Source organism: Lithobates pipiens, unplaced genomic scaffold (genome assembly GCF_037356315.1).
Source record: "Lithobates pipiens isolate NorthernLeopardFrog02 unplaced genomic scaffold, aLitPip1_a1.2 Scaffold_18, whole genome shotgun sequence".
NCBI lineage: Eukaryota > Metazoa > Chordata > Amphibia > Anura > Ranidae > Lithobates > Lithobates pipiens.
The window spans coordinates 273,666,303-273,689,152 of record NW_027507758.1 but is presented as its reverse complement, the minus strand read 5'-3'; the positions used below and the strand labels follow the sequence as shown (position 1 = coordinate 273,689,152).

The following is a 22,850-nucleotide window of genomic DNA, read 5'->3' as shown; positions in this document are numbered from 1 at the left end:
CAGTTTGGTACATTCAGCCTGCCCATTAACAGTTTGAATCTCACCCAGTTCCTACTGAACCATATATGTCTGGCCTTAGTTGGAGGTAGGCTTTCCTTTTATTGTTACCTATGTAAAGTCCATCTAAATCACCACTAGTTGTCAATGCTGCTGTGTAGGTACCCTAATACAGGAAGTGTGTTATTGTCTGGATCACCAGGTGAAAATAAAGAAAAAATCAATACATCACCAGTGGTGCAGGTTAAGGTAAATTATGTTGTGTCCCCTTCCTTCACGGTTAATAACATGACTAGGCAGGGGTGTCCCCTGTCACCCCTCCTTTATGTTCTCTCTTTAGAGCCCTTTCTCAGCAAGGTCTGTTTAAATTCTGATGTCCAGGGGCTGAAGGTTGAAGGGGTCCAGCATAAGGTCTCGGCTTACGCCGATGATATGCTCTTTTCATTGACCCCCCCAACAGTATCTCTTCCTAACCTATTTCGTGAATTGGAGATATATGGTTCTTTATCTTATCTTAAGATTCATTTCTCCAAGTCAGAGGCTATGGGGGTGATGACTCCAGATACTTTGTTGAGGACGCTGAAACTCAACTTCAAATTTAAATGGACAGATCAAGCCTTGAAGTATCTGGGGACTTTTACTTCAGCAGGTCTTTTGCTTACCTTTGGCCTTAATTTCCCTCCACTTAAGTGTGCACTCTTTTGGAGACATGACATAGGGGCATCTTACCAAAGTTCCTATACCTATTTCAGGCTCTGCCCATTGCCATATCCATGCATGCTTTACTGGATTCATTTGGGCGCATAAACACCCAAGGATCAGGAGGTCATTGTTGACGCTTCCTAAGCACTATGGTGGATTGGCTGTTCCTGATCTTTATAAATATTATCAGGCGGTCCACTTACGCCATTTGATTGATTGGTGTTGACATGGGGATTTTTAAATCTGGCCAAATTTAGAACTGAGCAACGTGTTGCTGCACAGGGTCCTGTGGAGTTTTAGTGATCTCTCATCCTCTTTCAACCACTTCCAACCCAAGGACGTCATATGACGTCCTTGAATTTCAGTGGGAATATCTGAATGATGACTGCAGCTACAGGCTTCATTCAGATATCCTCTTTTTCAGCCAGCAATTCTGTGCACCGTAAGAATGATCATAGCAGCAGTTAAGCTGCTAGATCATTCTTACAGGCGACGGGAGGGGACATCCCCCCTCCCAACACCCTTTGTTGCTTCTCCAGGCTCTCCCATGCCATCGGGGACCTGGAGAAAGAATCACCCGCTATCAGATGACAATCATAGAGATTTCCGATGACCAGATGGTCACCAGTCATCTCTATGACTGTCGGAGGCCCAGGCGCAACATTATGACGTCACGTCTGGGCCACGCTTGTAAACAAAGCCACAATTGCAGCTGGAAAGCATGGGATCGTGATTTTTTTTTTCTTATTTCATGCTTTCCAGCCTGGAGGAGAGATGTGGGGTCTTATTAACCCTGCATCTCTCCATAAAGAGGACCTGCCACACACCATTTTTATTACAAGGGTTGTTTACATTCCTTGTAATAGGAATAAAAGTGATCAAAAAATAAAAAATAAAAGGACAAAGCGTAGCTTGTGCACAGAAGCGAACGCACTTGTAAGTCCTGCCCACATATGTAAACGCCGTTCAAACTACATATGTGAGGTATAGCCACATGCGTTAGAGTGAGAGCAATAATTCTAGCACTAGACCTCCTTTGTAACTCTAAACTGGTAACCTGTAAAAATTCTTAAAGCATCGCCTATGGAGATTTTTAAGTACCAAAGTTTGGCACCGTTCCATGAGTGTGTGCAATTTTAAAACGTGACACGTTGAGTATCTATTTACTCAGCGTAACGTCATCTTTCACATTATACAAAACAATTGGGCTAACGTAACTGTTTTGTTATTTTTTAATTCATGAAACTTTTTTCCAAAAAAAAGTGTTTGCAAAATTGTTGCGCAAATACCCTGCGACATAAAAAGTTTCAACGACCACCATTTTATTTCCTAGGGTGTCTGCTAAAAATATATATAATGTTCGGGGGTTATGAGTCATTTTCTAGCAAAAAATTTTGATTTTTACATGTAGGAGAGGAGTGCCAGAATAGGCCTGGTATGGGAGTGGTGTACATCCACTTATTGGGCCTATGATGCGTTTGTGTTCTCTGCTTTTTTCCAATGGCAGGCTGTGCTTTGTGGAGTCTCCATTGTTTCCCGTCTTGGGAAATCCACAATTCACTCCAGGTTTGCATAAAGGAGCTTTTAGTACATTGTTGGATTTGGGGCTTTACCAGGCCTCTCATTTTGTGACTTCAGGGTCTAGGCCCACATTACAGATGCTGACATCCACTGCTGGCCAGCTCCAACTACACTTTTGGTGAGCTGCACAATTAAGGCATTTTTTACATACTTTACCTGCTCCCGGTATTTTAGACTATAGCCCATTCCCATTTGAAAAACAGTGTACTGAGTGAGACCCATTATCCCATACTCTTTCAAAGATGTATTAATGGTTGGCTACACCTCCGGAGGACAACCAGTTACCCTTCCTGCAAAAGTGGGAATCAGACCAGGTAGAACCTTCTCAGATGGGCAATGTACTAATATAATATATTCAACATTAAATACTTCAATTTGCACGGAAGTGCAGGAAATACATTTCAAGATTCCCTTCCCCACAGATTTTTTTCTAAAAACCTCTGATCGTTGCTGGAGCTGTCAGGAGGAATGTGAGATGCTACTACACATTTTTTGGTCATGCCTCAAAATACAGAGATTCTGGAGAGAGGTGCGGAAAATCACTCAAAAATGTTGTGATTTTAAGGTCCCTCAAGATATGGCCTTCTTCTTGTTGCACATCTCCAAAATTCCCTGTAAAATTTATAATAAATCTATTATTCCTCACCTTTTGAACGTGGCTAAATCTTGTATTCCCCCTTACCTGGAAACAGACACACAGCTTGGATGGGGCTGTGGCTCAGGAGGGTGGAGGAGTTGAACCAGATGGAAGAACTGGTCTGGACTGCCCCGGCAGAAACTAAAGGTATACACGAAAACTTGGTCCTTATGGAACTTGTTTATCAGTTCAGAGAAGGGGAAAGACTCTCATTGATGTGAGTCCTATTAGTTGATGAAATTTGTGTATCATGTCCTTTAATTTTTATTGGCTCTTAATAATATCCACTCTACCTTTTCTTTACTAGCTTTTTTTTGGTTGTTCTGTTTTTTTTTTTTTTGCTTTTTCTTTTTGGAATGATGGTGATGGTGGTGGTGGTGGTGGTGAGGGGATGCTTCCTAAACTCAAGGGGATTTCATGATCCCTGAATTAGGATTTTTGTTTGTTAAGCTCATGACTGAGATGGAATAGCTATTAGATTGTTTTTTTGAGGTATACTGTATCTATCACTTTATGGAACAGAACTCAAATTCTGTAGATATATGTCTATTGTTCTGATGTTTGATCATTATTATTTCTGTCATGTATGTTTACATGGAAAATGTCTTCTTTCTTTTTTCTAAAAATAAAAATTGACAATTGAAAAAAAAAAGCAAGAAGATAATACATAAAAGTAAGCAAATTCATGTATTACACTAAAATGAATTTGTAATATTATGATTTGACAGATTTGTTTTTCCACTTGGAACTGGGTGACTCATGCATCTGTCAAGAACAAAATGTAAAAGCTTATTTAGACAAGCACTTAAACTAATGTCCTAGCTGTGCTATTTATTGTAAAAAAAACATGGCCCATCCTTGGCCTTATGCTGTATGCAATTTTGATTTTATATGTGACATTATTATGAGCTCTGCATTCATTTATTCAACGAAAACAAATAAAGCACTTGAAGATAACCAATACTTCCTATTTGCATGAGCAATTAATGCCTAGGGCTTATTATTTTTGCAATAATTAAACTGGATAGTGCTGACATAACCTGCAATACTTTACAGAGGTATGCTGCTTACACACGATCGCACATTCCGACAACAAAATCCATGGGATTTTTTCCGATGGATGTTGGCTCAAACTTGTCTTGCATACGCACAGTCGCACAAATTGGTCAAGAACGTGGTGCCGTACAACATGTATGATGGCACTAGAAAGAGGAAGTTCAATACCAAGTGCGCCACCCTTTGGGCTCCTTCCGCTAATCTTGTGTTAGTAGAAGTTTGGTGACAGACGATTCGCGCTTTTCAGCCTCCTGCTTTTACGATCATTACTGCTCTTCAGTTTGTGCTTGTGGGTTCCTATTTCTTATTTTTAGCTCCGGCCATTGTTTTTCAGTGCTTTCTGTTAGATCGTTCTGACCAGCCGACCGTTTTGAAGCCATGAGGACCCTCACCCTGGACCAGAGGGTTTATAACTACCGTCTTGCCGGAGTCCAAAGAGTGATGGACAACACTTTTGGGATAATGGTCAGCTGGCTCTGCCTATTCCTTACGCCAATCAACATGGCGGAATATACACTTAACCAGATAATCCTTGCATGTTGCATTCTACACAACCATTTAGGCTGTATTCACACCTGAGCGTAGCGTTTACAAGCAGATTTTGTGGCATTTTTGGCGGTGTTTTTTACCATGATTTTGCAGCGGTTTACCGCGTTTTGCCACGATTTTGTGCAGGGCAAAAGGTCACCAATGTTAAAAGAAGAAAAACGCCCAAATCTGCTCGATTCGAGCGACAAAAAAGGGTCCGGAACTTGTTTGAGCTTCAGGCGTTCGGCTTCAGGCGACATGGAGTGGAGATGTTAACCATCTCCATTGAGAATAATAGATTTTTTCCCCTCTAGCGTTTTGTAGCTTCAGGCTTCAAGCTACAAAACGCTCAGGTGTGAATGGGGTCTTAGGGAGAAATTCAATGAACTGTGGCCTCAGTTGGGCCTGAAGCCGGACTTCAACAAGAAACCCTAACCGCGCTTGAAGCTGGCCGTCCTGGCTTGCCCCCCCCCCAAAGTGCCCAAGAAGTAAGACAGAAGTATGTTGAGTAGTTTGCAAGAGGGGGGCCATTGATATGCCAGAAACTGTTTTAGAAAAATTTTATCAACAATTTTTGAACTTAAACTGAAAGAAGATTTCCTTTGATTTACTGCCTGGGTATCTTTTAGCTGTCTCCTAGGTTCTCCAATGGGGTTTTCTTTTTGGACATTTTCTTCAATAGTGCTAATGTAATTTATTTGATACATGAGGTGACAATCGTTTCTCCAGCTAACTATTATTATGGGTCTGCTACACACACCTTGTTTTTGTTGTTAATGTACGTAATGTATTACTGACAAAAATATTCATCATTTTCAGCACCATGAATGAATTTTGTGGAGTCATGAAAATGGCCTGATTGTGGCAAATTATAAAGCACTGTGGGTGTTATTTACTAAAGGAAATTCCACTTTGCCCTCCAAGTGCACTTAAAAGGGCATATGAAACTGCCCTTGTAGTGTAAAGTGGATTTGCCTTTAGTAACTAACCCCCATTGTCACTGGAAACACAAACTTACTACAAAAATTGCTATTGAGCATTTAAAGAAGAAGCCACACATTGTTGAGTAGAAAACATTTTACTCAAAGCACAGTCACACGCGTGTTAGAAAAGGGTTTTTGAACAAGCCAACATCTTTGGTGTATATATTTTTTTTTCACACTGTAAATATCCTTTTTTTTGGTTAAACAGGCATGTTTCAAAGCATAACATACACAACTCAGGAACTTACAAAGTTCAACTTTGACAAAGTGAAGGCAATATCAGACATGAGTATGTCCAAACTGTGTTGATCTTGCCTTCATCAGATAGGGTGATGTAACCCCTGTAAAATCCAAATTTTGAAGATGCACACAAATTGGAATTCAAACTGGGGATTTCCCTCCTGATCCCATGCCTAATGTCAACATGTGCTAGCTCCCATCATAGGGGATCAATGGACATGTTTTGGGGTGCAGCCCTTTCCTCTCACCTAATTGAGTTGGAAGGAAGGGGTTGCATCCACAAAACGCGTACATTGATATCCCATGATGGCAGATAGCACATGTGGACACCCTGTGTGCATCTTAAAAAAATTGGCTTTTAAAATACTTTAAAAAAATAAATAATGAAAAAATACATAAGAAAAATGTCAAATGTTTGTGTGTTTTAGATTCTGCCAATGATGTTTTCATTTTTTTTTTAATCATTGATGTTTTCTTTTATATTTTTTAAATCACAATTGCACCCATTCTCTCCCCAATGAGGATCTGGGCACTTTCACTGGTGAAATTAGATTCTTCTTCCAGCTAAAAGAAAAAAACACACCATGTATTATAAATATGCAGGAACAGATATTTTACCTGAAACTGTGGTCTCAGACACTCACCTGTTGTGGTGACAATTTTGCCCACTTCAAAAACCTCTCCCCCCTCATCCTCTGCTTGTGGTGTGGGGTATTTCCCCTTCTTTAGGAGGTGGGGGGTTCCTGGTGTTCTCAGATGTCCAGAGTCTCCCCTATGTAAATAAATAATAGGTATACTTCGCACATAGATATTTATTAGGAATATGAAACATTGCTTGAAAATGTCATACAATTGTCTGTTTTGGCAGAGTTCCAAGCTGAAGAACATTTTATTTCCTTTCTAAAGCTGGAATACTTACCTTTTTTGTTAAAGTATCATACATTGAGACACCCCTATAGTATCCACTTGAGCACCTGTGTGGGACACCCTAAAAAGTTTGATTCTGGTGTCCCACACTAGTGCTCCTGTGTCCAGATGCGTAAACAGCTGCTGAGTGTCCTTTTCTTACACTGAATCAAGTTTGCATTTCATTCTATTTACAAACCCATCTAGACAACAAACTTATTTTAATGCAAATTGGCATGAACAAATGTAGTTAACCTTTATCTGTCTAAAACATCTTATAAGTGGGCGAACTAACAATGTTTCCTATGACCGATTGCTGTATCCATGAACATGAAAGTTGCCATTTTAAAATGTACAACAGTAAAGAAAAGCACATGGAGCAGCACGAACCTTGAAAAGAAGAATAGGAACACACGGCAAAATACTATATTTTTTTTGCAGCACTCTCTTGATTCTTCTGTACTGATCATGCTCCCTCAATTTGAGGTCTGACCATCATTTCCTCCGTTGATCCTTGGATCACCATACCTCAAAATTCATGTGCAGACTCTTCGCAACTTTAGGCATCATCTTGGCCTTTCTCACATTTGGGTTTGGGTAATGTCCATACTTCCCGTCATAGTCGGCCCTCTTGAAGATGTCCACCTTCTCCACCATCTCTATAAAGGCCATAATTGAGGCCTTCAATCTCCTCTGGAATCGGGAGGTTTGTGGCTCCGGCCTTTTGTCTTTGCACCTGTGTATATAAAGCGGAACACACGTGCGTCGTACGTATGATCTGTGAGCGGAGGACCAAGCAACAAAATCGTCGATCGTTATAACGAAAGTACAATTTTAAGTTGGTGCATCAGTGGCCTATACTGCTTATAGATTGACGCCTATATTGGGTCAAGATTAGGAGAGTTTCGCCTGATATTAATGTTTGTCTTGTGATGTGTCTTGCAGAGAAAATGGATATATTCAATGATGAGGACTTTATCCCCATATTCATTGATATATACAGGGAGCTGCCTTGTATGTGGCAGGTAAACCACTCCTTTTATAACAATAAGCCAAAGAGGAAGGCAGCACTGGATCAATTGCTGGAATTTGTGAAGCTGGTGATCCCCATGGCAGATATCCCCTATTTGAAGGCCCTAATTGGTGATATGAGGAGCACTTATATTAGAGAGAGCATGAAGGTCCAGGATTCCGGATTCAGGAGCTGCAGCAGATGACATTTATGTATTCAGGCTGTGGTACTATGACAGACTGCATTTTCTGGCAGGCCAGACTGAACCCAGGCCAGCACTCTACAATCTTCCTTCAAGGTTTCCTTCCCCCCCAGCTAAAGCTTCCGATGACCAACCTGGACCTTCCAGGCAGCAACATGTGGAGGGGCCCAGTTTGAGTCAGGTATAGCATTCTTCAAAATATTTCTGGTTGCCAAATTAATGATGTTAAATATATGTTAGTTTTGATAACTAATTTCTGATTTCACAAAGTGTTTTACATATCTATAGTACAGTAGTGGCCACAAATGATTGTGACAAGAATGAAAAATGCTGGGGTCAGAATGATAGTCTCTTCTATTTATTAACATTCAATTTGCGGGGGGGCGTGTCCGGATGTGAAACAGGGAGGACGTGCCGCTGTAGAGCTCCGCTCATCCTCATAGAGAATCCTCTGCCATCCTCCCTGTTCGGCGACCCGAGGAGCCTGGAAAGTTCCCCTGCCTTTCTTAGGGCATCCATGGTACCGGAGGAGCCGGTTATTGCTGGGCTGAGCGCCTCCGTGCGGAACCTGCGGTCGCGGCCTACTCAGCCTGGTGCGGCCGGCCGCCATCTTGAGGCCTGTGTGGACCAGTGAAGCCTCCGGAAGACCGCTCTAAAGTGCGGCGATCACGGCGCGGAGGGCCGCGGAGTGCGGGCGTGACCGGGGCAGCCCCTGTGGAGGAGCGGTTGTGAGGAGGGACGGACGATTAGCTGGCTGCCGCCGTCTGCGGCCGGCAGCATACCGCCGCAAATCGGTGCCTTATTGAGGCCTGTGGAGCCATCCTACCTTGCCAGGAGGGGAGGTGAGTCCTAACTCTGGGGCCAGGATCCAGCTCTGCCGGGCAGTGTCTTTGCATAGGGGACAAGGTGACCTGCTGTGAAACAGTCCCTGTTTATCTCCTTATGAGCTGTGCTTCTCTGCTGTGAACTCTTAAAGGGGAACACCCTGTTGTTTTAAACTTTATCCTACACATTGTTGGTCTGCTTGCTCATGCCATCGAGAAGTAAATCTGCATCTAAGAAGGCCTCCACTCAGCCTGCACCTTGCCCCAGTGACATTCTGAATCAATTTAAAGCACTGTTAGCGGACATGGAGCAGGCGGCGCCGGCATCGGCTGAGCCTTCAGTGCCGGTGACTCCGCCAGCGAATGATACCACTGTTATTTTGGCGGCAATTGAACAGAGCAGAACCTCATTGTTGGTCCGCATTGATCATCTAGCGGAGGAATGCAATCTCATCAGAGCAGACCTAGACAAATTTAGGGGTAGACTCTCTGAAACTGAGTCGCGAATATCTGCCACGGAGGACATTACTGCCCGCCATGATGACGCCATTCATACCCTGCAGCGCACTGTGCAATCGCTAGTGGCCAAATCCGATGATGCTGAGAATCGCATGCGAAGGAATAATGTCAGGGTCCTGGGTCTCCCGGAGGGGGCGGAGGGGGATCACCCAGCCGAATTCGCGGAGGCCTTCTTTAAGACTCTTCTCAAGTTGACTGAGGTACCTCCTACATACGTGGTGGAAAGGGCACATAGGGTACCAACGGGTCGGGGTACCTCAGGGGCCCCGCCGAGGCCCTTCCTTGTGCGATTCCTCAATTACCGGGACCGGGACCGCATCCTCCGGGAGGCTCGGAAGCATCCAACTCTGCCCTTTGAGAATACGGTGGTACATCTTTATCCTGACTATTCGGCGGATCTCCAGAGACGACGCAAAACCTTTACAGATATCAGAAGACGGCTGAGGGAACGGGATCTGAAATACTCCATGCTCTATCCTAGTCGCCTACGGGTCCAGCATGAAGGCTCAGTGAAGTTTTTTGATTCTCCTGCGGAGGCAGATTCCTGGTTGCTGTCCCTGAGATAATTGTTTGGGCCCACCTGTCCAGTTGCAGCCTCGGCGGCTGCTGGGGTTTTTTTCTGGTTTCCCTTCATCAGGTTTGTTACTCATGTTCCAGTTTGAGTACCCCCGAGACCTCCCCTAGGTATTTAAAGTTGAGAATATTTTGACTTATCCTGTCCGGGGTGGGGGGGGGGGGGAAGAAGTGGGACATGGTTATACTTCTCCTTCATACTCAAGTTTCGGGGTGCCTTCTGTCCGCACCTCAAGGGGACTCCTGTCGTGTCATATGCTCCTCCATCACACTGGGACACCTACAAAGCCTGGGACTGAGGAGGGACGCACCTTGTGCTGCCCATTTGGGTGAGTTACGGGTCGCCGACAGGCATCGGGGAGCTCTATGGACGTGGACACTGTGTTTATGCAAGTTAAAATTTTTGCATTTTTTGTTTCTGTGTTTTTTCTCTTTTTGGGAACGCTGGTTCGTTTGACCTGTAGTATGGTCATGCCCTTCAGAAACTTTTTTGGACAAGGTTTGGGAAAAAGCTGCGTGTACCTGTTGTTTTGGTTTGCTACACAGCGGCAGGGAGTTTGCGGGAATAAGGGGTTAGGTTACTTAGTATGTGCAGCCTTCCATGTCAATTTTTTTGTTATTTCGCAGATCTGTTGTATGACTGAAAATCATAACCAACTGTATTTCCTCCTATCCTTACAAGGGTACCGTTTAATGTTTATTAAGTTGACAGGTAACAATGGCAGGGCCTATGGTTAATGTGGTATCTTGGAATATCCGAGGCCTGAACGACAAGTTTCGTAGAGCCTTAATGTTCCAATATTTGAAAACGATCACTCCGCATGTGGTGTTTCTGCAGGAGACACATCTGGATGGGAGCAGAGTGCTGGCTTTACGCAGAGCTTGGATACAGAGGGCTCTGCATGCGACATACTCCACTTATTCTAGGGGTGTGTCTATTCTTATTAGTAAAGCGGTACCCTGCACCATTCATCATGTCATCTCGGACCCGGGAGGCAGGTTTTTGATTGTTGTTGCTGATCTCAGTAATTGCAAGATGGTTTTGGTTAACGTTTACATACCTCCCCCTTTTCAAGTACAGATATTGTATGATCTATTAGGCAAATTGGCACCATACCTACATCTTCCACTTCTTATAGCAGGGGATTTTAATGCCATACTCTCTGCAGCGTTGGATTCCTCTAATACGTCCAGGGTGGCATCGGTTGACCTTTCTGCGTGGGCGGCTACGGCTTCCCTCACAGAATTATGGCGGTGGAAGAACCCCTCCACTAGATGCTATTCTCATTTGTCCAAAACGCATAGATCCTCCTCCAGAATCGATTTGGCTTTTGCTAATGCATCCATGTTGCAGTTGGTGGGTGGAGCCAAATATTTGGCAGGGGGCATCTCAGATCACACGCCACTTTCGGTACACATTCTTCCTCCTTCGGTTTTTAGAGGAGGGGCATGGAGATTGAATCCGGGCTGGTTAGAGGTGGAGGATGTATCATCCCAGGTGGCCTCACATTATGCTAATTATTGGAATGATAATGTAGGGTCTGCTGCTCCCACAGTGGTGTGGGATGCTTTTAAGGCATGTATGCGAGGCCATTATATTTCAGCCATTAAGCAGGCACGCAGGTCCCATAATCAGAAAGAGCAGGAGCTGCAGGATAGGGAAAGGGTTTGTGCACGGGCTCACGCCAACGACCAGTCTGATGTCACGTATGAGGCCTTGTTGGAGGCCAGGCGCACACTCGCACTCCATTTCGCTGACTTGACGCATACCTCTAGAACAAAATCTGCAGAATCCCTTTTTGAGCAAGGGGATAAAAATGGTAAACTACTGCCAATGTTGGTGGCAGAACAGAGAATACAAACCAATATACCCTGTATTAGGAATGCTAGGGGGGATGTACTCACTAACCCTACTGATATTATGGACACGTTTGTGGAATATTACAAGACACTGTATGCTCCTATTCCGGTCTATGATTCCCAAGAATTGGATGCACTGTTGACATCCCTTGAAATCCCTGTGCTGTCGGCGGGGGATAGGGAGGCGTTGGAGGCTGACATAAACAAAAAATAAATTGAGGCAGCTATAAGGGCTTTCCCCCCTCACAAATCTCCTGGGCCTGATGGTTTCAGTATTGAATGGTATAGGCTGCATATGGAGGACTTAGTTCCTAGGCTTAGAACCCTGTTCTCTTACTGTCTCAAGCACCGATGCCTCCCTGATTCCTTAGCTGAAGCGCAGGTGATTCTTCTTCCGAAGCCGGGCAAGGATGTTTTGTCCTGTTCATCCTATAGACCCATAGCGCTGTTGAACCAGGACCTAAAAATCTTGACAAAGGTTTTGGCTACCAGACTCTCCCAGGTCATTACCACCTTGGTTGACATAGATCAGACGGGTTTCATACCGCAAAAATCTACTGACACAAATCTTCGCAGACTGTTTGCTCATTTGCAGATGGAACACGATAGGATGGGTACTAGGGTGGTGGTGTCTCTGGACATGGCCAAGGCCTTTGATTCTGTGGACTGGCAGTATATGTTGGCAGTTCTACGACACATGGGCTTTGGGGACGTCTTCATGACTTGGATCTCCTTACTATACAGTAACCCTCAAGCGGCCATAAAGATAGGCACCTCAGTTTCCTCTCAGTTTCCTGTGGGTAGGGGCACGCGCCAAGGGTGCCCGCTGTCCCCATTTTTATTTGCACTCGCGATAGAGCCCTTGGCCATAGCATTGAGGAGGTCATCCGAAGTGGGGGCGTTGGAGGTAGGGGGCATCCGGGAATGCATTGCACTTTACGCGGACGACATTCTTCTTTTTTTGCGTGATGCAGGGCCGTCATTGGAAGCGGTGTTCGGGGTGCTTGACAAATTTGCCACGTAATCCGGACTCCGAGTTAACTGGGAGAAGTCCACGGTGATGGCTATTGACTCGGGTGCCAGGGCTCTTGCATCCAGCAGGGTCCCCATAGCTTGGGTGGAGGAGTTTAAGTATTTGGGGATACATATATCACCCCGAGTGGGGGACTTTATGTCTCTTAATCTTCTACCATTATTGACCAGGGTCAAAGTACAACTGGAGGCATGGAAACATCTGCCGCTGTCTCTGATTGGTAGGGTTAACCTACTTAAAATGAAAATCCTGCCGGTTTTTCTCTACCTTTTGTGGAACACTCCGATTTGGATTCCCTGTTCTTTTTTTCGACGGGTTAATAGTCTTTTTAACTCCTTTTTATGGGCCGCTGGACATCCCAGGATAAGTTTGCGTACTTTACAGGAACCCTGGGGTCAGGGCGGATTGGCGCTACCTGATCTTTTCAAATATTTTATAGTGGGACAGATGGTGATTGTTAGGCGCTGGTTGACGAAGGACGCTGGGGACTCAGCGACGGTATTGGAGGCAGCCCGTCTAGGTTCTTATGAGAGTTTGTCTTATCTAGTCTATAGGGGCCCACAGACTGCCTCACCCTTGACCGCCTCCATGCGAATGACAGTACGCGCGTGGGATAAGGCACAGGCTTTGATGAAAACAGAGGCAGGGAGCTGGTCACAGGACACCCCTCTCTGGTTTAATCCCAGACTGTCTCATTTTGGTGCGATTCCGGATCCAGTAATTTGGGCCAGAGTCGGCATCAACAATTGAAACATATAGTGGGGGGGACAAGGCTGTACACGTTTGATCAATTGAGAGAAAAATATACCCTCCCTAATTGGTATTTCTTTCGCTACCTCCAGTTGAGGCACGCCTTCCTTACTCAGTTTGGTTCTGATGCTTTGGAACTGGGTGTGTCTCCCCTGGAGAGCATGCTGCGAAGGGAGGACCTGATAAAACCCCTCTCTGCAGTTTATAAAGAACTGTTTATGGAAAGGCCAAAAATGCTTACAAAGTTTAGAGACACATGGAGTGCATTGGTTACGGATTTCGGGGGGGAGGATTGGGATGATATGTGGGATTACCCATTTAAGACGCTAGTATCAGCCAGAGATAGGCTCATTCAATTTAAGCTTTTACACAGGGTGTACTATACCCCGGCAAGGATAGCTGGGATATATGGCACAGATGCGGCGGTGTGCTGGCGCTGCCCGGACAATCATGCTGACTTCGGCCATGTGTTCTGGCGGTGCCGGCAGATACAGGTATTCTGGAAGGGGGTGACACACACTATACAGACGGTGCTTTCGGTGCCGATTCCTGTTACGGTAGCGATCTGTTTACTCGGGCTGGTGGAGGAGTTGGCGCCCAGAAGGGCACAAAGAATTATGATTTCTCTTTCTTTGTTCTATGCCCGTAAGGCTATTCTGTTGTGTTGGAAGAGTCCAGAGCCACCCACGGTGTCATTCTGGAAAAGTATAATTAACAAATCACTACCAATGTATAAAGCTACTTACTTGAGCAGGGGATGCCCTAAAAAATTTGAGAAAGTGTGGCAATGTTGGCTAGATGCTAATGGTACTGTGAATTAATCCATTGTGTTGGGGCTGGGGTTTTTGATTTTAGGTTTGCTATGCTGGGCGGGGGAGTGATATGAGTATGATATTTTTCTGTATGCGGGTTGGATAGTACTGTTATGGACATGTAATATTTGTTATAGTTGGAAATATGGAATGTGATTTAGTATTGGTCGGAAGGCTGCACAGGGGATTAAGGGGGGGGGGGGGGGGGGTTGGTATATGTGTGTTGTACTGTGTGTGTTGATAAAACTGTTAATAAATAAAAATTTACAAAAAAAAACATTCAATTTGCAACAGTCATGAGCTGAAAATTGTGTGTGATTGATGAACTAAAAAGACCAAAAAATATGTCTCCTTTTTCAGAACAGGAAAGCATCCACCAGGAGGAGGCCGTTGAAAGTGGCAGCCAGGAGGAGGCCGGGCCCAGTAGCCTGCCCGAATCGCAGGTCACTCCCCTCGGCCTTCCGAAAAAAAATGCCTGAAGGAGGCAGCAATTTGCCTATTTCTGAAGGCTACTGCGGCCCTCAGAACCCCCCCCCCCCCCCAGTGTTCAAGAGGACTATGCCTACATGAACGCATGCAAAATGCTGGAAATGAAGGAGAGCCAATGACTCTTATGTGAGGAAGTGATCTTGCAAGCCCTAAATAAGGGGTTGAGGGGTGAACTCACAAGCCAAAGCCACGTTTGTGAGTTGAACCATGGTCCTCCTCCTCCTCCAGGTCTTCCTCTTCCACCTCCTGCCAAAACTCCAACACCAGAGCCACAGCCTGGAAGGAAGACAAGAGAGTGATGGCCTGGGTTCTGTCTGGTTTGGCAAAAGACGCAAGCTGTTGTATGACCACAGCCTGGGGACATATATGTTATCTTTTGCTGTTCCTGATCTTCTGTAGTCCTGGACCAGATTGTGTTCACTATTATAAGGACTCCTCAGGCGACCATTTTTGACTGTAAAATAATTGATGTGTGCCCTGGGGTACAAAGGCTTCACAAATTTCACTAGTTTCTCTCTTTACGCTATGTGTTTTCGTTCAAAAAGGACAGCTTTTTTGGGAGTATGCAGCTACAGTTCAAAAATACAAGGTCAAATTAACAAGGGACACCAACCAACCTCTTTGAGGTAAAAAAAAAAAATACAAGATAATAATGGTGTTATGGTAACTTGACACACAAAACGAGAAATAATATTATGGAGAGCACTAGAAAAAAAAGAAAATGCAAATCTTGATAAGAAAAAGAAATTAAAAAAAAACATTATTATGGAGATCTGAGGAAAAAAAATATTATTCATGAGATCACGAGAAATAATAAAGAAATCAGTTTGTGAGAATTTGTGAATATGAGCAGCAAAACAACTTCATTCTTCTAGCATTATAAAGAAGATGAGAATGCGCTGCATTAAAGATTTCAAAATTTGCTACGTGATGAATGTGCTATCTCCATTACGAACGCTAGTTTTACCAGACCGAGCGCTTCCGTCTCGTAATTTATTCTGAGCATGCGTGGCACTTTGTGCGTCAGAATTGTATACACATGATCGGAATTTACACAAACGGATTTTGTTAAAAGAAAATTTGAGAACCAGATCTCAAATTTTGTGCAATGGAAATTCCGATGGAACCTGTCCAATGGAGTCTACACACGGTTGGAATTTCTAACAAGCTCCGATCGCACATTTTCCGCCGGAAAGTCAAACCGTGTGTATGCAGCAGTAGACACACTTTGTAGTTTTGAGCTGTGAGAGGACATCAACACATTTTAATTTAGGCCAACAAAAATCTCAAACAGAACTCGAGAAAAAAACTTAGCAACCTGCTTTTATTCATTTATTTAGAACATTTACCCCAAAGGAAAAAAAAACTTTTGATATAACTGCTTAAAAAGTGTTAGCTGGAGTTTGTTTTCAGTTTGTTAGTGTATTTAAATCTTCTAGTACATCTTGCTCCCCCCAGACTGACAGTGCTGCTGTCAAAAGTTGTCTCTGTTGCTTCTTCATCCAGAATGTAGGCACTCTAATACAGGTGTGTTACTGACCAGTTCACCAGGTAAGAACATAAGGAAAAAAGCCTGAAAAAGCAGCCACCACATCTAATGATGCAATATATAGAGCAATATATATAGCTGCTCCCTGGCGGTATGATTATTTCCGATTTTAGGTGCTGAAAGCGGTACAATTATTTTGCATGAAAATTTGGCATTTTATATTGTAGACCTGTAATTCTTAGGAATAACTCACTTAAATCTGTCCAAACCAGAGTCTAGTAAACATCCTGGGTATGATAAAGTTTGAAAAAATGTAATCATAAATTATAATATAATAAATAACTATAAATAATTATACCAAATAATAATATAACAATAATAAAAAAATATTCCATAATGTAATCAATTGCAGACTCCATTGTATCGGTGGATTCGCGTTGACTGACCAGAGTCCGCAAATCTTTTATCCCCGCTGTAGAGCTCATTAAGGAGAAATAAATTCAGAATGTCATTATACCAGTTCTTTCTTGAACCTATCAGTTGCCACGCCTGGAATAAAGATCGCACACAGATTGCAATAAGCCTCAATAACCATGAGGTACACATCTACAAGCAAAATGGGAACCAGTGGGTGAAGGTTCATGAGCTGAAGGAGCACAATGGACACATTACAGGCATAGACTGGGCTCCAAAAAGTGATCATAGGGACATGTGGAGCTGATCGGAATGCTTATGTGTGGAGCCAAAAAGATGGTGTATGGAAACCTACATTGGTTATCTTGCGTATAAATCGAGCAGCAACCTTTGTCAAGTGGTCACCTTTGGAAAATAAGTTTGCAGTAGGGAGTGGAGCAAGACTTATATCCGTATGCTACTTTGAGTCAGAAAACGACTGGTGGGTGAGCAAACACATCAAGAAACCAATTCGTTCTACTGTGCTAAGCCTGGACTGGCACCCTAATAATGTATTTTTGGCTGCAGGATCTTGTGATTTCAAGACTAAGGTGTTCTCAGCATATATTAAAGAAGTTGATGAGAAGCCAGCTAGCACTCCTTGGGGATCAAAAATGCCTTTTGGGCAGCTAATGTCGGAGTTTGGAAGTGCTGGCAATGGTAGCTGGGTCCACAGTGTAAGTTTTTCCGCTAGTGGAAATTGTTTGGCCTGGGTCAGTCATGACAGTATTGTGTCTGTGGTTGATGCATCTAAAAATACAAGCATTTCACAGCTGAAGACTGAATTCTTGCCTCTCCTGAGTGTCACCTTTGTGTCGGAGAACAGCGCCATTGCAGCTGGGCATGACTGTTGTCCTATGCTCTTCACATTGGATGACCATGGCTCATTGACATTTGTGTTTAAACTGGACATTCCAAAGCAAAGCACTCAGCGTAACATTTCAGATATGGAACGCTTTAGAAACATGGATAAGAGAGCAACCACTGAGGACCGCAAGACTACATTGGACACTCTGCATCAGAACAGCATCACCCAGGTATCTATTTATGAGGGGGACAAATCTGATTGTCGCACGTTCTGTACTACCGGCATCAATGGTGCAATGACTATCTGGGACTTTAAGACTCTGGAATATTACATTCAAGGCCTGCGCATTATGTAACTGAAGAGCAACTGCACAAGCAAGACAAATAAGAAAAGCTGCAAAACTCTTAAGATGTTCTGTGACTTTTTGCTTACCTGTTGTACACTTGAAATAAAATTAAAGAAGGTTATTAAATACAGTGTGTAATACGATCTAGTTCCGAAAAAAAAAAAAATTTTAAGCACAATGCATCAATACAAATGAGTCAGATTTTTTTGTTTTGCAATTATATTACTTAACAAGCATTGTGTGGGACCAGATATACATGAATAAAAGCATCAGTCATTTTGTGAATTATCTTCTAATAAATAGAAAAAAAATTTGGAAAAAAATAAATAAATAATGTAATCAATTCCAAAACACTGAAATTTGCTCAGTTGCAGAATTGTCACTGTCATTACTTTTCAGTATTTGATTACGGATCTCCCCACAAATCGCTATCACTCAATTCTGCAAGTAATTCCAATTTATTATCGCTGTTTTCTAGCTGATCTAAAACCACTTTTGATGTAAAGGGACAGTTTTGGTTGCTATGGACAATCTCCAGTTTCCAGGCAGAAAGAACCGTTTTTTATAAGGCCGCGTACACACGGGCGGATTGTCTGCCCAACTAAGTTCGTCAGACAATCCGACAGACAGTCCGTCCAAATTTTGAATGAACGGACTCGACCACACACGATGAACAGACAGTCCGCTGAAAACTTGCGCGATGACGTGTACAGCACGTACGACGGGACTAGAAAAACGACGTCCAATACACTGCAATGCAACCTTCGGCAGTGTAAATCCTTTCTGAGCATGCGCCATACTTAGTCCGTCCAACTTGCCTACACACGAGCGGACTGTCCGCTGAAACCAAGTTTGAATGGACAAAACCAAGTTTGGACGGACAAAATTACGGAAATTCCGAAAGACAAAGTCCGTCAGACTGTCCGCTGAAAAAGTCCGCTGAAGCCCACACACGAGCGGATTGTCCGCTGAAACACGGTTCAGCGGACTAAGTTGGGCAGACAATCCGCCCGTGTGTACGCGGCCTAATATAAAACTACATGCAGACCACTAGGGACAAATGGGGATGTGAAATAATTACATACAGCAATCTAATCTGTAAGATTACAGTATACTGTGTGTTTTACTTTTTGAATTTGGCGCCGTTCTCCGTCCCTGTGCGTTGCAACGCTTGCAGGGAATGGAGCTCGGCGATGTGATACATCGAGCGGAGGGTGTCTCACTCGTACAGCGGGGGGGGGGGGCATCGCTGGATCCAGGGGATAAGGTAAGTAAGCTCTTCCTGGATCCAGCGATGCGATCCTGAGTCTGTCTCGGGGTTACCGCTAATGGTACAAAATGTTCACCCCGAGCCAGACTCGGGAATATCACCAGGGGGGTTAAGATCTACAGCGACTGCACTTCCAAGTGCTCTTGTAGTGCAAAGTGGATTTGCCTTTCATAAATAAACCCCTTTGTCTTACAAATAACATTTTTAATTACATTAAAAATAAAAATCCGGAACAGGCTATTATTTTGCCAGTAGAACATTGTTCCCTGCACTCCCTGTCTTGTAGACTGAATAGGAATTTTTTCTACTGCACCGCTACCCCTGTAGTGGCCACTGGTGTTAGCAGGTTCTCCCTCCTAGCACTTTTATACACTACACCTTCTAAATTTGAGTTTAGGAGCTTTTGGCATTTCTTTTGCCAAAGCTCCTAAAGTCAACTCCATAAAAGCCTAAAAGACTTTTACAAGTTTGAAGCCACTCCAGTTAGGTTGAACCTCCCTCAACCTTCCTCTCCTGAACATGGAAGAATCGCGTTCAGCATAGGAACCTTTTGACCGATTGCTTCAAAACACATTTTGCTTTTTCCCATGGCCGGAGGTCAACATAGTCTGTGTGTTCATGAGTCCTAAAAGTGCCTGTCCACCCAAGCATCAGTTCACTCATTCTGGCTACAATAATCAGTCTACGGTTTGTCTATTAAGTATTTATTGCTTGAAGTAACTTTAACAAGAGAGGGACTAGGGCATGGGACATGCCAAAACTGTTAGAATTCATCAATGAAAGGACAGTCTTCTCCTTCAGTAGATGTGAATGTTGGACAGCCTAAACTTCCACAGCTGAAGACCATGAGCTAGCTTTGTCAATAAGCTAATGTCTCACAGCTGTGGATGAGGCACTTTTATGAGCAGTCTAAGGCCTCACAGCTGAAGACCATGGAACTAATCTTTGGCACCTGATTATCTTGCACCTCTGCACAACTGCTGGTACCCATTCTCTGGAACACTACAGTCACAGGGATCAGTTTAGGGCAGTGATGGCGAACCTTGGCACCCCAGATGTTTTGGAACTACATTTCCCATAATGCCCGTGCACTCTGCAGTGTAGATGAGCATCATGGGAAATGTAGTTCCAAAACATCTGGGGTGCCAAGGTTCGCCATCACTGGTTTAGGGTCTTCACACAGAGTGTGTCAACATCTGGATTCACTTTTGAATTTGAATATTTTTTGTTGCATGGATACCGTTGAGTAATTATTTATTAGTTTAGGGTCTTTACTCACAAGTTCCCATGACAGCTGCCACCTTCCAGCTTCCTCTGGACACAGTCCAGTAATTGAGATGGCACCTCTCCAGACCTCTGGTGAGGTTCTGAAATCAGCTTTTATGCAGATCCATTCAGGCTGTCAGCCCTGACACTGCTGAGGCCTCTATAGCAGCTCTACTGTCCATTGGCTGCCTGAGCGCAGTAGCCCCTCTGGCTCTGGAACCCTCCTGAGGAAAAGGCATCCAGTTCTCCAGTGCTTCAGACTTTATATCAGGGTTCCAGGCCCCCTTCATGACACTCCTCTCCAGGGTGCTTCCGTCAGTATACCGCTTCCTAAGTCCTGGAATACGAGTCCAATGGATCTGGCTATAGGAACCCCCAAGAACTAGACAACACCAGTCTTGGAATACATCAGGAATAGCCTTTTATTTGAGATCTCCCACAAATATATACAGCAAGATGACTAAAAACAGAATTAGCATGAGCTAATTATCTAATCATTGACCCAGACTAGTTGACTGAGAGATAAGACTTTTCAGGGTACGTTTCCTAGCTCACTGACTGACTATTCAATACACATTACCATAAACATCAACAAAGGGCTAATTAGCACAACAACATTGTGTGGAATATTCTTACAAGCCAGACTAGACTCATTTACACAACAGACAGGTGGCTGGAGTTGATGACATTAGCATCTAACAGTTTGTGTCCCAACAGTGTGATTCAGTCTATTGCTAATATGGCATATACATATCCAGAGTCTGTGTGTCTTGGGGGGTGGCATGGACCTGAATCCAAGTAACACCTCAGGGGTCCCCAGGCATACAGCTCACAAAGAGCAACGTTCCCCCAAATGCCAGGGCCCATAATCGCAAAGTCCCCTCCAACAGCCGCTGTCCCAGCTAGGTCTGTCACATTTCTCCCCTTTCGGAAGGAGACTAACACAGGAGGAGACCCCAGATGGGTTGACTCTGAAGTTAGTCAGTGGTTCCAGTCTCCCAATGCCGGTATCCACACAGTACCCCAAACAAATTGTTCCAAACAGAGTATTCCTCACCCAGCCAACCTCGGCCTCTCTCAGAGAACATATCCGCCGCTGGGGAGAGGCCTGGACTGGCCTTTCTCCCTGGAGTCTTTTCAGCCTCTGGAGAGAAGACAGGGTGACTGTGCTAACTCCATCAGGCAGTTGGGGATCTGGGCCGACCTCCCAGCATCCCTGGGGTATACAAGTGGAGACTGAAGTCCCATTCACCAATATCAGCTCAAGCTGCAGTTGTGAAGTGCAGATTGCATTCTCTCCTTGGGTCCTGATCTGCTGCTCGGGAGTGACCACCACCTCCTCACCCAGGGCCTCTAGGACTGCCACAGGTGTGGGGCAGAGGTCTTGGATCCTCTGTCCTGTTTCCAGCACTTTAGCCGGGTTGGTGTCATCATTCTAGGGCGCCGTCTGCTGCTGGACAGTGTGACTGATTGCCCCAGCTTTCTGAAGCTGTAGAGACACTGTAGATGCTAGGCAGAGGCCAGCGGCGCTCTGCCCTGTTGCCAGTGATTCAGCTGGGAGTAGCAGCTTCACTACATAAGCTTATCGCTGGAGAGAGAGGCCAACTGCCCTGGCTTCCTGGAACTCCACAGTTGTTGCCAGTGCTGGGCAGAGGTTGGTAGCACCCTGCCCCGGTGGCAGCCCTTCTGCTGGGGATCCACATCCTCCGCTCTGGTTAACCATTGTGGCAGGATGCTGTCTTCCTCCACTCCCAAACTGTCTACCCTGTTTCCCCGAAAATAAGACCTAGCGTGATTGTCGGTGATGGCTATAATATAAGCCCTGCCTCCCAAATAAGCCCTACCCTGTTTCCCCGAAAATAAGCCCTACCCTGAAAAGAATACCTAGAAAGACTTTAACTAGGGCTTATTTGTGGGGTAGGGCTTATATTGCAGCCATCACCGACACGCTAGGTCTTATTTTCAGGGAAACAGGGTAGCTGCCATTGGGGAGGTGAGCTGGTTGCTTCCTTTTCCATTCCCTCATCTGGCTGCTGGGACAACATGTCTCTGGTACTGTCTCCCAGGTGCACAAATCTTTGCTGGGGAAGAAAGACTGCTTCCTCCACCCTGGCCAACTGTTGGGGAGGGACGACAAACACCTCCTCTCCTTTCTCCCCCTGTATCTGCTGCTGGGAAGTGATTGCCACCTTCTCACCCTGAGCCTCCGAAGCTGCCACAGGTGTGGGGCAGAGGTCTTGGACCCTCTGTCTGATGACCAGCGCTTCAGCTGGGGAAGTTCCTTGTAACTCCAGGGATACTGCTGTTGGTGCTGGGCAGAGCACAGTGAAGTTTCGCCCTGATACCAGCTCTTCTGCTGGAGGCTCATCAGGTTGTTTTTCCTCAGCAGAAAAGTCTATCAAATCCCCAGCCTCTGCAATTGGTGCCTGGGGATATACCATCTCCGGTCCAGGGAACCCAGAAGATGCTATCAGTGCTGAGCAGAGGTTAGCGGAGCTCTGCCCTGTTGTCAGC

The 22,850-nt window shown here is 44.6% G+C and overlaps 1 protein-coding gene and 1 pseudogene across 1 annotated transcript in view; both read left to right on the top strand.

Moving 5' to 3' along the window:
- The window catches only part of CLVS2 (clavesin 2), a 120,098-nt gene that overhangs the window by 41,916 nt on the left and 55,332 nt on the right, over window positions 1–22,850 (top strand). The window lies entirely within an intron of this gene.
- Window positions 16,655–17,897, top strand: LOC143987858 (actin-related protein 2/3 complex subunit 1A-A pseudogene; annotated as a pseudogene).